This window comes from Triticum dicoccoides, chromosome 6B (genome assembly GCF_002162155.2).
Source record: "Triticum dicoccoides isolate Atlit2015 ecotype Zavitan chromosome 6B, WEW_v2.0, whole genome shotgun sequence".
Lineage (NCBI taxonomy): Eukaryota > Viridiplantae > Streptophyta > Magnoliopsida > Poales > Poaceae > Triticum > Triticum dicoccoides.
In genome coordinates, this window is record NC_041391.1 from 362,187,759 (window position 1) to 362,206,246 (window position 18,488).

An 18,488-nucleotide genomic window follows, 5' to 3' on the forward strand; every position below is an offset into this window, starting at 1 on the left:
TGTGTTGACCTCTTTATATAGGGGAAGAATATCAAGCGTCCTTCGCGTGGCCGTTTGGAACTTGCCTAAACCAAGGAGTCATACTAATGGCGCGGTTGGGTTACCCACGCCCGTATTGATGGGAATCCCATAATAAGAGGGACACGATCTCTGCTTCGACAAGATGTGCCAATAAAACCGCCTCACAAAACGTATAGTGGCAGGTTGGAAAAATGGTTTGAATAATAGCCAGGCCGTGGCGTGATGTCACGCCAGGTAAAAGTTGTCAGCAGATTAGACTCGTGGAATAGTGTGCTCTCTATGGTGGTACGTGGAATTTGTTTTGCAGAGCCGGACACGATTCATGCGTTCAGAATCTACCTTGAAGTATTCGGAGAAGGAACCCGCCTTGCAATGCCGAAGACAAACTGTGCGCCGAACTCATAATCATGGAAGCCTGGTTCAGGGGCTACTAAGGGAGTCCTAGATTAGGGGGTCTTCAGACAGCCAGACTATATGCTTATGTCGGACTGTTGGACTATGAAGATACAAGATTGAAGACTTCGTCCCGTGTCCGGGTGGGACTCTCCTTTGCGTGGAAGGCAAGCTTGGCAACTCGGATATGTAGATTTCCTTCTCTGTAACCGACTCTATGTAACCCTAGCCCCCCTCTGGTGTCTATATAAACCGGAGGGTTTAGTCCATAGGACAATAACAATCATAATCATAGGCTGGCTTCTAGTGTTTAGCCTCTACGATCTCGTGGTAGATCAACTCTTGTAATACTCATATCATCAAGATCAATCAAGTAGGAAGTAGGGTAGTACCTCCATAGAGAGGGCCCGAACCTGGGTAAACATTGTGTCCCCCACCTCCTGTTACCATTAGCCTTAGACGCACAGTTCGGGACCCCCTACCCGAGATCCTCCGGTTTTGACACTGACACAGCCCGCGACCCTTGTTATGGCCCACAGGGGGGCGGACGCGCATCCCCCGGGGTCGGCGTCTCTCTTGGTGCTCGTGGTGGTACCTCTTCTCGTGGCGGGGGCCACCGGCTCCGGAGTAGCCCCCATGACGAGGGGAGGCGCGTTGTGGTTGCGCGCCCTCCCCACCCGCGCTTCTCCTCACTGGATATGCTTCCGGAGTTCGTGGTGTGGTCGGAGGCGCCTGCCAGCAACACGCTCCAGCTTCCGTGCTTCTTCTCCAGCGAGCTGCCATCCTTGGGGCTTGATGGCCTCTAGCTGTAGGCTGACGGCTGCTGCTGCAGGGCCTCATGGGTGGGGACGGAGGTTCCCGCCACGGGCAGTGTGGTCCTAACCCGCGGCTGGCAGACATTTGCTCGCGCACGAGGCCTGGGTGGGAGGTGCACCCTTCACTTCAAGTACGACGGCCTGGCGACCCTCTACGTGAGGGTCTTCAGGGAAGACAGCCGTCATGTGGGGTGCTGCTGCGACGACAAAGATTGTGAAGGCAAGCTTGGCCCTGACGACGTCCGCTCCTCCTCTCATGGCGGCAGCTCTTCCTTGGGTGAGAGCTCGAGCAGCGGTGGCTACGACCAGCCCCCATGCCGTCGAGCTCGGATTGAGGGCGGCGGTGGGTCGACCCGCCGCTATGCTCCGATGAAGCTGGAGGGGAGCCCGACATGAGCCTGGGGCCGCCGACCTTGGACTCTAGACCCACCATGGCCCTGGGTCACCTGCGGGGGAACTGGTGGAGTGTTGGGGCCACCTTGAGGCACTGCTTGAGGATGTGGCGCTGGCGCTGGATCCGCACGCCCCCGGGCCATCTTTGTTTAGCCTTTCCTTTCTCCTGCAATTCGAAAAAAGGTAGTGTACCCCGCTGGGGTGTGTAATGAACTATGGCAGTTATGCCCCCTTTTATGCTATGCTTATTATCTCAAGGCCATGCTGTAGCACCTGTACTCTGGGTAGGCAAGGGTGGGGTAACTTAGCTTGACGCGTTTGTAGTGACTTCACTCCTCACGAGGGTGAGGCCCTTGGTGTCTGCGAAGCCCCCGTTCTCGGTGACTCAGGAGGCGCTTCTGCCATCGGGAGGTGTTGTAGATCCGCTGCGGAGCTGGTTAGAGAAAGAAGCTTGTCTAGCACCTTGTTCCTTTCCGCACGAGCCTTGTCTCAACGTTAGCTGTGGCTTAATACACCGGGTCGCGCTGCCCGGGGGGCGCCGGACATGAGGGGTACTGGTGCCTGTGAGCTTGATCGAGGGCTCCTCGCAAGGATAAGGCCGAAGCACTGGGCAATGGGGTTTTGCACGGTGTACGTGCATGAGGGCAAGCCCAAGGCGCACACACCTGCCTAACCCCCCATGCGCGAGGCGCGTGAGGAAGAGCGACGAGCAACTGCCACATCTTCCTGGCCCTCAGGCTAAAAGCAAACGAAACAGGAGGAGAAGAATCCAACTCGGCGAACCAAAGCACGAAAGCATCAACTCCATTAAAGATCACTAAAAGACTGCAAGCAACTTTGGAAAGCAAATGAACAGCCGCGTCCGGCACCTAATCTAGTATTCTCACCTACGCGGAGCTAAGTGCTGCCACTAGGACATGGGAGGGAGCCCTCGTGAGGCCCAGGGAGGCTCTTAGAAGACTCTGGGGCGTGTACATCGCCACTCATTATTTTGTGAGAGTGTCACGAGCGGAGACCTTCACAGGCCGAAGCCTTGCTTCATGGATAAAACTTCTGGAGGCGCTAGATGTTCCAGGCGTTCTGGATGGGGACCCCATCCTGTATCTCCAGGCGCGCGGTGCCAGTTCTAGAGACACGGGCAATCCTAAATGGGCCCTCCCACATGGGAGAGAGCTTTTGCAGCCCCTCCTTGGAGAGCACCCGCCTTAGGACGAGGTCGCCCACCTCCAATGTCTTGGAGCGGACACTGCAATAGTGGTACGGCCGCAGCGCCTGCTGGTACCTTGCCGCTCGGAGCGAGGCTTGACGGTGGCATTACTTCCACAGCACGAGATCCATCCCCCACGTGGCGTCCTGCCGCACCTCGTCGAATGCTAGGACCCGCGTGGAGCGATGTTTAACCTCGTGTGGGAGAACTACTTCAGCTCCGTAGACGAGGAAGAATGACATCTTTCTAGTTGGCTTGGTCGCGGTGGTGCGGATGGACCACAACACGGACTGGAGCTCGTCGAGCTAGCCCCTTCCACGGGCCTCGAGCTTCTTCTTGAAGGTCCTTGTCTTGAGGCCCCTCAGGACCTCGGCGTTGGCGCGCTCGGCCTGGCCGTTGCTCCTTGGATGTGCCACTGAGGCGTAGCATATCTGCGTTCCAAGGTTAGCACAGTTTGTTTTGAAAAGGTTGCTAGTGAATTGCGAGCGATTGTCGGTGATGATGCAGTGAGAGGCTGGGGCCTGAGAGCCGCCCGGGATGCAAGCGATGGATCGAGGCTCCTGGAATCCCCCAGCCCCCTTGTCCTGGTGATGATCTTCATTCCTTCTCGGTGGTGGAGGTAGTGGAGGAAGAGCAGCGTTGCCTTGAGGCCGGTCCTTGCGTGGCTGGTCTCTCTAGGCGCCCTCGTGAGGCGGGCCCTGCCAGCTATCCTCCGGAGGCTGGTCGCGCCACTCCTGGCGATGGTCGCGACCGTCCCAGCGGCCACCACCTCGGCCGCCTCCACGACCGTAGCCTCGATCATTGCGCTCAGGGCGTCGACCAAGGGGCCCGTCACGGAGGGCCCTTAGCTCCTAGCAGTCGTTCGTGTTGTGGCTGTGAATGTTGTGGAAGACGCAGAATGGTCGGTTGCTCTTGGATGACTCGGGGTGGTCGCAGCCGCGCTTCATCTCTGGCTCGGCTGCAAGCACAACTGATCCTTGCGCTTCACATCCTTGGACTTGGCTTTCTTGTCTTCTGGGTCAGCATCAAGGAGCTCGAGGAGGGAGAGGTGTCCCTCGTCAGCCCTCGCGCACTTGTTCGCCATGTTGAACATCTCTAGGTCTGTGTAGATGTCCTCGTGAATGGCGAGCTCCTCCTTCATCTTGACGTCGCAGGCGCCATCGGTGAACACTGAGATGATGGCCTCATCTGACACCTTGGGGATCTTAAGGCGGACATTGTTGAAGCACTGGATGTACTTCTGCAGGTTCTCTCTTGGCTGCTGCTTCATGCGTCGCAGGTCACCCGCGGCCTGCAGGCGGTCGCGTGTGCCCTGGAAGTTGGCGAGGAAGTGGTCGCGCATCTCACCCCAGGAGGAGACGGATCCCACAGGGAGGTTCAGGAGCCAGGAGCGTGCGCCAACCTTGAGGGCCACGGGAAACCAGTTTGCCATGATCTTCTCATTGCTGCTAGCTACCTTGATGCCTAGCTCTTAGAGCTGCAGGAACTCGGTGGGGTATGTGGTGCCTTCGTAGTGTGGGGGCAGGTCGGGCTTGGACTTGCTGGCCAGACGACATTGCGAAGCTCCGGGTGAACGCGCGGCACCCTACGGTGGTCATGGGAGCCCGTCGAGGACGTGGAGCCTGGTCTTGGTGCCCACTCGCCACCATCATCACAGGTGGCACACGGTCTTGGCGTGGTGGTGCAGGAAGCACACGTGCATCTTCTTGGGGCCGCTGCACCACTTGGCAGCTCGCCTCTTCACGCGCAGGCGCCTGGTGCGGCGAGTCGCACCACGGTGCCACCCGCCTTGGTTCGACGATGGCGCCCTAGGCTGGAGGTGGTGGAGGTGCCCCGTGAGCCACATCAGTCGGATTTCGGGTTCCGACAGACCCTTGAGGTTCTAACACTGGGGTGCGCGTGGAGATTTAACCCTCTGCCTGCCTGCTCCTCGCTGAATCGCTAGGATCTAAACTACCAAACAGAACAACACAAGAGACACAAGATTTATACTGGTTCAGGCCACCATTATGGTGTAATACCCTACTCCAGTGTGTGGTGTGGTGGATTTGTCAGGACCCCGATCCTAAGTCACATTGATCTAGCATGTAACACATCATATCACTTTGCGGCCTCACGCACGGTATTCCCACGGGTGCCACCTTACCTGGCCCGGGACCGTTTGCGCCTTTTGGCTCACGTATATGATAGTGCCGCTAGCATCCATATGACAAAGAACCCGGGCTGACATGGCTAGTCGTGAACCCAAAGTGGCACTAACTTACAGGGACAGGCATACATGACCCAACAACAAACATGTCGGTCATCAGCGAGTGAATCCAGGCAGTAGCACTGGGCTAGCAGGACTCCGGTGAACCGGGCTGTAGCGGGCTAACAAGACTCCGGAAGTCATCGCGTGACATTTCCCCGAGGGGACAGACACAGGAACGAAGAAGGACACATGCCGGCCAGCCTAAGTGTTCTGGAGCAGTAGCAAGCTACCATGGCTCAGCGGAAACACTAGGAGACATTTCCCGGTAAGAGAGGCTACTAAGGATAAACAACTAGAGAGTCAGATCCCACACATACCAAGCATTTCAATAACATACACACAATATGCTCGATATGTGCAAATACAACATGGCATCACAACATGACTCTACAACTCAAGTATTTATTCAGTAGGCTCCGAGGAGCGAGATAATACAATCATGGGTCTCATGACCCAACATTCAGAGCAAACAAGTCAAGCACAAGCGGAAGCTTAACATGTCTGAGTACAGACATCTACAAAAGAAAAAGGCTGAGAAGCCTGACTCTCTATTAGATCCTGCCGAGGGCACAAGATCGTAGCTGAGGTAACAAGCTAAACGTCGAAGTCCACGCGGTACTACTAGCGAGATTGATGTCTCTCTGCAAAAACATAAATTAAGCAATGTGAGTACAAATGTACCCAGCAAGACTTACATCAGATCTAACTACATATGCATCATTATCAACAAGGGGATGGTGGGGTTTAACTACAGCAAGCCAGCTTTGACACGGTGGCTATCCTGAACTACGACTGCAAGCGACTCTTGAGGTGGTGCACACGAGTCCACATATTCACCAACCAATACACCACTATGGATCCGCTCCCGTCTCCCTACGAGAACGCCATCCATAGCACTCACACTTTTCTTGCGCATTTTAGAGTATCCACTTCCACTTGTCTATGAACTGTATAGGCAACCCAGAAGTCCTTTACCGCGGACACGGCTATTCGAATAGATAATGTTAACCCTGCAGGGGTGTACTTCTATACACACGCTCTCACCACTTACCGCCGTTTACACGACATGTACTCGGCAACCTTCAAGCGGAAGCCCAGCGTGGGTGTCGGCCACGACCTACCTAAACACCTAAGTCTCTAGTCCAGGTTTATCGCCTATTCGGGTTCCATCCGTGAGGAGATCCGGCCGGGGTTTCGCTCACAGCCCCAAGCGATGTGAACAGGGTTTCGAGACACCAAACGGGCGCCCGGTATACCCGGCCACGTGCCTAACGCATCACAGCCCACCCCTCTGATCAGCGCTGCCCACGGCCTCCAGCATACTACCAACACCAGAAACTACTTGCAACTCCTGGACAGAGGACAAGGGTGATTAAGAAGCCGAGAGGGTCCATTGTTTTCGGGCCCAATGCGTGGTAGTATCTGTTTCATGGATCACAAACACAGAACTCAGTTCCTGAGGACGGCTGCAATGAGACAACCCACAATGTACTCCTACATGGCCTCTCACCGCTACCTTTACCAAATCGTGTTCACACACTTAGCTCTCAACAGTAGGACATGTTGACCACATTCCAATTCATCCCCGATGAATCAGACCTGACACAACTCTAAGCAATAGCAGGCATGACAAACAAACATGAATGAGTAGGCACGTCAGGGCTCAAACAACTCCTACTCATGCTAGTGGGTTTCATCTATTTACTGTGGCAATGACAGGTCATGCAAAGGATAAAGGGGTTCAGCTACCGCAGCAAGTAACAGATGAATCGGTGTTATCCTAATGCAGTAAAAGAGAGCAGGAGCGAGAGAGTGGGATTGTATCGGAATGAAAAAGGGGGTTTTGCTTGCCTGGCAGTTCTGAAGATAGTATAGTTCTTCATTGGTGTCATTGATCACATCGTTGCAACGCGTCTATCGAGAGGGGACAGATACCGGCAACAGAGAAGAAATACAATCAATGCAATGCACAATATGATGCATGATTATGACATGGCAACATGTTGGTGTTTTGAGCTAATGCAGCTAGCAACAAAGTTAAATGAAGTTGGTTTGAATCCTAAGTTCAAATCCAAACTCCATATGTGAAATTCAAATGCCATTTATATGATTTGTGCTAAACAGCAGCTATAAGTTGTTCTACTCCATATGTGAATTTCAAAGTAGTACAGATGGATAGATTGGATTTTTCTGATCATTTTTCATATATAAATTATTTGATTTGGAGCTACGGTTGAATTTCTATGAATTTTAGAAGTTTTGGGCATTTTCTGGAATTTCCTGAATTAAATTAAATCCAGAAAATGCTTATTGCGTCAGCATTGCGTCATGCTGACCTCAGCAGGTCAACTGACCCGGTCCAGGTCAAACCTGACCAGTGGGTCCCGTCTGTCAGCAGTTAGTTAAACTAATTAGATCTAATTAGCGTTAAACTAACACTAACCTAGTTTAGTTAGTGGCCTGGGGCCCACACGTCAGTGACCCAGGGATCAAACTGGGCCCACCCAGTCAACGGTCAGCGGGGTCAAACCCACCGGCGACATGACGCCGGCGAGGCCAGACGCGGCGGCGAGGCTCGGATTTGGTCCTCCGTCGACCAAATCAACGATGGAGACGCGCTACGGACTACTGGTGAACTCGCGCATCGAGTGGTGGTGGCGGCAGGACCTATGGTGGCCAGAGCCGACGACGACGAGCTCCAAGGCGGCGGCCAGAGTTCGGGTGGTCATGGGATCGGTGCTGCAGCTCGCAAACGAGCCAACTGATGCGCTGGGCTGCTCTACGGCGTGCTACGGGCGTGTTGGAGTCGCCGGGGTGACCAAATGGTCACCGGAGCTCCATTGACGGCGAGCTCGGCCGGCGGCATGCTGCGCGCAGCAAGGGGGCGACGGCTACGGCGAGCAAGAGGCAGCGGGGTTAGGGGGGTTAGACGCAGGTGCTCACAGCGAGTCCAACAAGCGCGAGGGCGAGGTCGGGGACGTCCGGTAGCTCCCGAATCGGCGGCGAGGAGCTTCGGTGGCCAGCGACGGAAACAGCGATGGTGACAATGAAGCAGCGCATCCAAGGCTGGGAGAATCGTCGAGGAGGAAGAGGTAGATGAGGTGGAGCTCGTGGGCTAGCTGGCTTGGCATGGGGATGCTGGTGGCCGAGGCAAAGGCGAACGACGGCGACGGTGGTCCTCGGCGTCACGCGAGAGAGCGAGGGTGAGAGGCAGGGGGCGAATGAGGTGTCCACGGGGTCGGCGCGGCGACGTGGAGATCATCCAGGTGTCTAGGGGCGTGGGCGGCAAGCAGGTGGCGTCGTGGCGAGCTCATGCTCTCCAGCGTCACCTTTGTGCCTGCCTGGTGAAGAAGAAGCAGCTGGCTGGCATGGGCCAGCATAGTGCTGGGCCTGCCAGGTGGGCCGGCCAGGTAAGTGGCCCAGGTAGGTGTTCTCTCTCTCTCTCTAAATTGTTTCTGTTTTCTATTATTCTGTAGTCTTTAGGGCTTTGTATAAAATACTTAAACAGATCCAAAAATCATAAAACTAATCATGGCTACTGTTTAGAATATATCCAACAGTAAACATTTTAGTTTATGATTATTTGAGCATTTAAAATATTTTATAGCATTTAAATGCCCAAATGCAAATAGAGTATGATTTAATTTAGAGCCCAATATGTCCTGGAAAAACATAAACCATTTTTGGTAGATGCTTACACCTCAAACCAGAAATGTTGAACATTTTTAGAGGGCATTTTGAGTTCAATGGAAATGATTTTATTTTGACCCTAGTTGAATTCATTTGGTGCTAGGGTTTAAGCATCCCCATGTCAAGTTTCTTAGTAATTTAAACATGATGACATGATGAGCAGGCAAAGTCAAGCAAGGCTGATCTGGGGCTGTGACAGCTCACCCCCACTAAACAAAAATATCATCCCGAGCTTCAGCCGTAGGGTACGATGAAGGGGAAAACGCAACTAACGAAATCTTCACGATCCAGGTTGCACTTCAAATGAACATTGATTCAATCACCATCTTTGTCTTGTCGTCTTGCTCTGAGAACTCCAGCCAACATGACAACAAGAGGAGAAGGAGACTCTAGAAGGATCGATCTTCTCGAAGATCGAACAACTTAGGATCAACTCGCGGAATGAGGCATAGCAACACCACTCGAGCTGAGACACAAAACACACATCTAGAGGGATGGAGTGGAACAAATGACGAGGGTTCACTAGGTAGACAACAATTCCACGCTTAAAAGGGTGTTGAACGGTTGTCAACGTAGCGAGGAGTTGAGTTGCCATGATGCCATAGCGGAACATCCTGGAGGAGGGTGATTTGTAGATTATTACCTTAAGTGGCAAAAAGAATTACCTTTGATTCAGAGATCATTGAAAATCTTTATACCAGCCTAAGGCAATTCTCAAGCGGTCGTTTGGAGGGGTTCGGTAGAATGGCATACTTGGACTAGTATGGATGATGTGGATTACCTTGTTGAAAACAACACAATGAATGATTTTAGTAACTGGGGAGAAGCTCAACAGTAGAGAGTGAGTCCACTGTTTGAGAAGTTATAGCATAACCGAGGAAGCTGAGAGCAAACCCAATTAGTGCCGATGATAACACCTAGCGCTTGCGCGTGGTCTCAAGAACTTGAGCATTTCCATATTCATCAAGGTTTTACCAACATCCGTGTCAAGGATCCTGGCAACACAACATACTACCATGATGGATAGTGATGGACGATGCAGATGCATAGGAAGATAATAGCTTCTCAGATTTCACCTTAGCGAGGCCAAGGAAACAAAATCTGGATGATCGACCGAGAGACATTTAGCACTCCGCTTCTAATGTTCTCCTTGATGTGCTAGCGCAATCCATAGATAATTATGGTTTGATATCTAGAACATCAAGTAAATGGTCGGACTTCGGGAGCACAAGAATCCATAAGGAATAACTATGGAGTAAATCCTACGAAATCCTCATGGGGAGGTGGCCAACTTTCTCAATCAAGAGCATACAATAATGGGTCTTCCGGCTAGATGTGTTGGCCACGACATCCATTTTACCGGGTTACAAAGAGACTAATATTATAGTTCTTGGGAAATGTTCCAACCATCATATCTGCCTGAGATTCAGATCTGGCTGGTGTCGGGATATTCTAGACTCATCAAGTCTAGAAAGAAAAATGAAAGTTTGCAAAACAAATCGACGAGACGGCGTTGCGAGAATCTCGGGGAATGAGCTACGATAGTAAGCTCCAAAATATGAGTTGGTTCTGCTACAAACATGTGAACACGCTGTCCCAGACAAGCATGACCACATGGTAGTCTTATAATAAAACACTACCGAGTTCAGGTTGGGAACCATCAACGAGGATATCGAAGTCCTTGCGTAAGTCTAGCTCTTAAGAAGGAACTTCTTCTCCTTGAACAAATCAATCAGTGGCTTGGTGTGCTAGGGATACGTATAGAATGAAGATGATCAGTCTATCAAACCATAGAATACTTCGCACATGCATAACTGACCTGGGATGGTTCCAGAGGAAGTAAAACTTGCTTTCTTGGATTCACGGCGGCGACTTGCATCAAACGCACATGAATTAGAGGAAGTCACTTCTTACATCCGAGCATATGCTTCATGAGCTAGCATGAACAAATGCTTTCAAAAGTTCCCAACACTAGCTTAATGTTCAACAAAATTATGGAGAAGACAAGGATGTTGTCGATGGGCTCAACAACAATTCATCCAGGTTTCCATAAAAATGGAATTCCATAATTATGACAACAAGTGATGGTATTGGTCAGACCAAAGGATATAATGGTGTATGCTCGAGGAATCAACCACGAGTAAGACAACATTAAGAACATCGTTGGTTCTGATTTGATTTGAGGATAGCCCACACTCAAATCAAAGTTTTAGCAAGACAATAGGTCCAACAACTGGTCACGAGGACCAATCGGTGAAGATATCATCTTTCTTCAACATACATACAAAATATCCCTTAACATGAACTAAGTCGGACAAGCTTTTATCTTCCAGCTCTCCAAGTTGATATATAGCTTAACCAACTAGCTCAGGGGTATCCAACACGGATTCTTGGAGAAAGGGTGGTTTACAGGAATAAACCAACTTGATCACAAACTCAACATAGTGGTCAGGTGACGACCTGGTGATACTTCCGAGAAGATAATTAGAAAATCACGAACCACCGATATGTTACTAAGCTCAAGAACAACCTTGCTTTTCAGGGCAAGACGATATGATCAATAGAGCGAGGATTTGAAATAATCCTAACTCATCGATCGAGGAGTGAACCAGGAGAATGGACTAGGTAGCACGATTAATCTTAGAATGATGATTCAATAACCAACATGCTAAGAATGAAATTATTGTCCTTTAACTACCAAGCAACGAAGTTGCTAGGAGTATTGAGTTCACACATCACGATTCACTTGTCGGCACTCCGGTTGCAACAACACGGAAGCGAGAAATGAAAATGATGGCGAGAAGTATCACTGCGTCAAGAATTCATAAGAGGTGGTGCAATTCTCATGACAATCCTGACATAAAGAAGGTAATACTTCAAGGTAGAACAGACCAGAAGCTGGATTACAACTTGATCTGCGGAACACAACTGCTTTGACCCAATCCTGGAAATGGAAAAGGGTACTGGAGTTTATTTCTCCTAGTCATTCTGGGATAGAATGGCTTGACGGAACACAAGAATAATGGGCATTGATGAATGAAGACACGCACACTCTTGACTATCAGTTGATAGACGAGGGTCAGAAGACAACTAAAGAGGGATAACTCAAAGGAACATATGGTTTTCTGAGTTGTGGATGCATAGATTAGTATGTCGAACCAAGTTCAACAAGTTTCTTCTGGGTAATCCATGCAGAGAGGTAGGACTAGCAGAGTATCAACATAGAATCGAGAACTCATCGAGAGAATTCTTGTTGTGATCTCTTGGTTCAAGGAACTTCTGCCACAAGCGGTTCATAGTATTTGGAAGAAGGAAATACCACGGACCTCGAGGACTAATGCAAAGGTTACTAGTATCCTAAAGGAACTAGCAATCACTATCAACATGAGGTAAGTAGGGTAAATCTCGGGTTCAAAACCCAGAAGTAGAATACCTACTAACTAGTTGGCATCACAGGATGCTTTCGAGAATGATGGCCAGAATCATCACACTGGAAACACGAACATGGCTGGATTACTAGATGATCCCCTAAGACACCTAGGGTCATAATACTAGCTCCAACATATATGTCAAGGCAATAAAGTACCTCAACTCACTGATTTGTGTGATTAATCTGACCAAAGGCACATCGGGAACAGGAGGAAGGGATTTGCAAATGCATCAGACTATTTAGAAACCTGGGATGACTCGGGCAGCATAGCGGCTATAAATGCTCGAAAGATTGGAGACATGCTACAAAAATGGTGGCATAGCCACTCAGAAGCATAATATCAAGGTTTCAAGATCAACAGTTAACATATAGAAGATAGTAGGAACTGAACTCAAGCTTAGAACCATCAATCCTATAGGTCTACGGATTAGTAACACGTGATCCTAGTAGAAAGATGAGAAGCCTAGTTCCTTAACCCCGTAGGAAAGATAAGGTGACTCGGATCAGAGGACATCAGGTATAAGGAGTAAAAAGAGCCTTACGTTCCATCCCACAATCAATTCCCTTATATAACTAAAGAATTTCTAGACTCTACTTCGACCAGTTTGGCTTGGAGAACCTACAGGCAGTCAAGCTCTGATACCAAAACTGTCAGGACCCCGATCCTAAGTCACATCGATCTAGCATGTAACACATCATATCACTTTGCGGCCTCATGCACGGTATTCCCACGGGTGCCACCTTACCTCGCCCAGGACCGTTTGCGCCTTTTGGCTCACGTATATGATAGTGCCGCTAGCATCCATATGACAAAGAACCCGGGCTGACATGGCTAGTCGTGAACCCAAAGTGGCACTAACTTACAGGGACAGGCATACATGACCCAACAATGAACATGTCGGTCATCAGCGAGTGAATCCAGGCTGTAGCACTGGGCTAGCAGGAAAACGGTGAACCGGGCTGTAGCGGGCTAACAGGACTCCGAAATTCATCGCATGACATTTCCCCGAGGGGACAGACACAGGAACGAAGAAGGACACATGCCGGCCAGCCTAAGTGTTCCGGAGCAGTAGCAAGCTACCATGGCTCAGTGGAAACACTAGGAGACATTTCCCGGTAAGAGAGGCTACTAAGGATAAACAACTAGATAGTCAGATCCCACACATACCAAGCATTTCAATAACATACACACAATATGCTCGATATGTGCAAATACAACATGGCATCACAACATGACTCTACAACTCAAGTATTTATTCAGTAGGCTCCGAGGAGCGAGATATTACAATCATGGGTCTCATGACCCAACATTGAAAGCAAACAAGTCAAGCACAAGCGGAAGCTTAACATGTCTTGATGAGGACATCAATACCATTGTTACACCCACAGCCCCTACTGCTACATATACGGGACCAATTACTAGAGCTCGCGCACGCCAATTAAGTTATCAGGTACTTTCGTTTCTTGGTAATGATTCTAATGTTCATGAGAATATGATGCTTCCTAAATTGGATACATTTGTTTTGCTTACAAATGAAGGGCCAAGCTTGGAGAAGGATGAACATTGGAGCAAGAACAAGCATGGAGATGATGCCATGTGCAAGGGGAACAAGAACGGAGTTACAAGTGATGATTTCAGGACTTTGAAGCCAGCATAATGGGTGCATGAAGCCTTGGACGAAATATACAAGATGCCACTTCATAAATTTCGTCCCGAGGCTATTATAGGTGCTGCGTCACCTTTTTATTGGGCCAGGCCCATGTAATTTCGAAATACATAAGTATAGGCTATTTTTAGAGTCTGTATGTGTGGGGAAACAAGAGATAGGATTGATTTCGGACCCCTCCACCAAGGGCCACGAAATTCCCCTCTCTTCCTCCATATATACAGCCCTTAGGGCACCGTTTAGACTTTGGGATTTGTTTAGTTAAAAGTTAGCCATTGCAACTTCGTGTACTTCGTTTGTGTCCAACGACCAGACCAAGGCCGCTTCCGGATCCCCACCATTATCAATACTTCATATATATTTGCAATATTCAGATTGCTTTATCATATTCTTGCTCGTTCTTCGATTGCTTGCAGGAATAGACCTTCGTGGTCAGGCTGACCGTGCTTCCAGCATCATCAGTAACCTCAGGAGATTGGTTTAGCGATTGCTAAGGAGCAACGTCGTGCATGTTTGTAGTCAGATCGTGAAAGTCGTCTCCACCAAATCGATAGTTATCATCTCATCGAAAGATCGGGAGCCTAGCCTTTATCAAGTGGTATCAGATTTCTAGGTTGCTCGGTGAGATTTTACAGTTTTTCGTAGTTTAGATCGAGTCTGTTCTTCATACCTATAGTCCACGAAAAAGCCACAAGATGGTACATCACGTATGTGTGTTGATTGTAGAGGCATTAATAATATTACTATTCGTTATCGTCATCCTATTCCTAGGCTAGATGATATGCTTGATGAATTGAGTGGCTCTACAATATTCTCCAAAGTTGATTTGCGTAGTGGCTACCATCAAATTCGTATGAAATTGGGAGATGAATGGAAAACAGCATTTAAAACTAAGTTTGGATTATATAAGTGGTTAGTCATGCCTTTTGGGTTAACTAATGCACCTAGTACTTTCATGAGATTAATGAACGAAGTTTTACGTGCTTTCATTGGACGATTTGTGGTAGTTTACTTTGATGACATATTGATTTATAGCAGATCTTTGGAAGAACATTTGGAACATTTACGTGTTGTTTTTATTGCTCTACGTGATGCACGTTTGTTTGGTAACCTTGGGAAGTGCACCTTTTGCACCGACCGAGTATCTTTTCTTGGCTATGTTGTTACTCCACAGGGAATTGAAGTTGATAAAGCCAAGATTGAAGCTATTGAGAGTTGGCCACAGCCCAAAACGGTCACACAAGTGAGGAGTTTTCTTGGCCTCGCTGGATTCTATAGGCGTTTTGTGAGAGATTTCAGCACCATTGCTACACCTCTCAATGAGCTTACAAAGAAAGATGTGCCTTTTCTTTGGGGTACCGCACAGGAAGAAGCCTTCTCGGTATTAAAAGATAACTTGACACATGCTCCTTTAGTCCAACTTCCTGATTTTAATAAGACTTTTGAGCTTGAATGTGATGCTAGTGGAATTGGATTAGGCGGTGTGTTATTACAAGATGGCAAACCTGTTGCATACTTTTCTGAAAAATTGAGTGGGCCTAGTCTGAATTATTCTACTTATGATAAAGAATTATATGCTCTTGTTCGGACTTTAGAAACATGGCAACATTATTTATGGCCCAAAGAATTTGTTATACATTCTGATCATGAATCTTTGAAACATATTAAAAGTCAAGCTAAACTGAATCGTAGACATGCTAAATGGGTTGAATTCATTGAGACTTTTCCTTATGTCATTAAACACAAGAAGGGAAAAGAAAATGTTATTGCTGATGCATTGTCTCGCTGCTATACTACGCTTTCACAACTTGACTTCAAAATATTTGGTTTGGAGACCATCAAAGATCAATATGTGCATGATGCTGATTTTAAAGATGTAATGCAGAATTGTAAAGAAGGAAGAATGTGGAACAAGTTCGTCGTTAACGATGGATTTGTGTTTCGTGCTAACAAGCTATGCATTCCAGCTAGCTCCGTTCGTCTTTTGTTGTTGCAGGAGGCGCATGGAGGAGGATTAATGGGACACTTTGGCGTGAAGAAGACGGAGGACGTACTTGCTACACATTTCTTTTGGACAAAGATGAGACGGGATGTTGAGCGTTTTATTGCTCGCTGCACTACTTGTCAAAAAGCTAAGTCACGACTCAATCCTCATGGTTTATATATGCCTTTGCCTGTACCTAGTGTTCCTTGGGAGGATATATCTATGGACTTTGTTTTAGGTTTACCTCGAACAAAGAAGGGGAGGGATAGCATATTTGTTGTCGTGGATAGATTCTCGAAAATGGCACACTTTATACCATGTCATAAAAGCGATGATGCTGTTAATGTTGCTGATTTGTTCTTTCGTGAAATTATTCGCTTGCATGGTGTGCCCAATACTATTGTTTCATATCGTGATACTAAATTTCTTAGCCACTTTTGGAGATGTTTATGGGCTAAGTTGGGGACTAAACTGCTTTTTAGTACTACTTGTCACCCCCAAACTGATGGTCAAACTGAAGTAGTCAATAGAACATTGTCTACTATGCTTAGGGCTGTTTTGAAGAGTAATAAGAAAATGTGGGAGGAATGCTTGCCTCATATTGAATTTGCTTATAATCATTCATTGCATTCTACTACTAAGATGTGCCCTTTTGAAGTTGTGTATGGTTTCCTACCTCGTGCACCTATTGATTTGTTGCCTCTTCCATCTTCGGAGAAGGTTAATTTTGATGCTAAACAATGTGCTGAATTGATTTTAAAAATGCATGAGTTAACTAAGGAAAACATTGAGCGTATGAATGCCAAATATAAACTTGCTGGAGATAAGGGTAGAAAACATGTTGTGTTTGCACCTGGAGATCTTGTTTGGTTACATTTGAGTAAGGATAGATTTCCTGATTTGCGCAAATCAAAGCTCATGCCACGGGCTGATGGTCCCTTTAAGGTGTTAGAGAAAATAAATGATAATGCATATAAACTTGAGCTGCCTGCAGATTTTGGGGTTAGTCCCACTTTTAACATTGCAGATTTGAAGCCTTATTTGGGTGAGGAAGATGAGCTTCCGTCGAGGACGACTTCATTTCAAGAAGGGGAGGATGATGAGGACATCAATACCATTGTTACACCCACAGCCCCTACTGCTACATATATGGGACCAATTACTAGAGCTCGCGCACGCCAATTAAGTTATCAGGTACTTTCGTTTCTTGGTAATGATTCTAATGTTCATGAGAATATGATGCTGCCTAAATTGGATACATTTGTTTTGCTTACAAATGAAGGGCCTAGCTTGGAGAAGGATGAACATTGGAGCAAGAACAAGCATGGAGATGATGCCATGCGCAAGGGGAACAAGAACGGAGTTACAAGTGATGATTTCAGGACTATGAAGCCACCATAATGGGTGCATGAAGCCTTGGACGAAATATACAAGATGCCACTTCATAAATTTCGTCCCGAGGCTATTATAGGTGCTGCGTCACCTTTTTATTGGGCCAGGCCCATGTAATTTCGAAATACATAAGTATAGGCTATTTTTAGAGTCCGTATGTGTGGGGAAACAAGAGATAGGGTTGATTTCGGACCCCTCCACCAAGGGCCACGAAATTCCCCTCTCTTCCTCCATATATACAGCCCTTAGGGCACCGTTTAGACTTTGGGATTTTTTTAGTTAAAAGTTAGCCATTGCAACTTCGTGTACTTTGTTTGTGTCCAACGACCAGACCAAGACCGCTTCCGGATCCCCACCATTATCAATACTTCATATATATTTGCAATATTCAGATTGCTTTATCATATTCTTGCTCGTTCTTCGATTGCTTGCAGGAATAGACCTTCGTGGTCAGGCTGACCGTGCTTCCAGCATCGTCAGTAACCTCAGGAGATTGGTTTAGCGATTGCTAAGGCGCAACGTCGTGCACGTTTGTACTCGGATAGTGAAAGTCGTCTCCACCAAATCGATAGTTATCATCTCATCGAAAGATTGGGAGCCTAGCCTTTATCATGTCTGAGTACAGACATCTACAAAAGAAAAAGGCTGAGAAGCCTGACTGTCTATCAGATCCTGCCGAGGGCACAAGATCGTAGCTGAGGTAACAAGCTAAACGTCGAAGTCCACGTGGTACTACTAGCGAGCCTGACGTCTCTCTGCAAAAACATAAATTAAGCAACGTGAGTACAAATGTACCCAACAAGACTTACATCAGATCTAACTACATATGCATCATTATCAACAAGGGGATGGTGGGGTTTAACTGCAGCAAGCCAGCTTTGACACGGTGGCTATCCTGAACTACGACTGCAAGCGACTCTTGAGGTGGCGCACACGAGTCGACATATTCACCAACCAATACACAACTATGGATCCACTCCCGTCTCCCTACGAGAACGCCATCCATAGCACTCACACTTATCTTGCGCATTTTAGAGTATCCACTTTCACTTGTCTATGAACTGTATAGGCAACCCAGAAGTCCTTTACCGCGGACACGGCTATTCGAATAGATAATGTTAACCCTGCAGGGGTGTACTTCTTCACACACGCTCTCACCACTTACCGCCGTTTACACGACATGTACTCGGCAACCTTCAAGCGGAAGCCCAGCGTGGGTGTCGGCCACGACCTACCTAAACACCT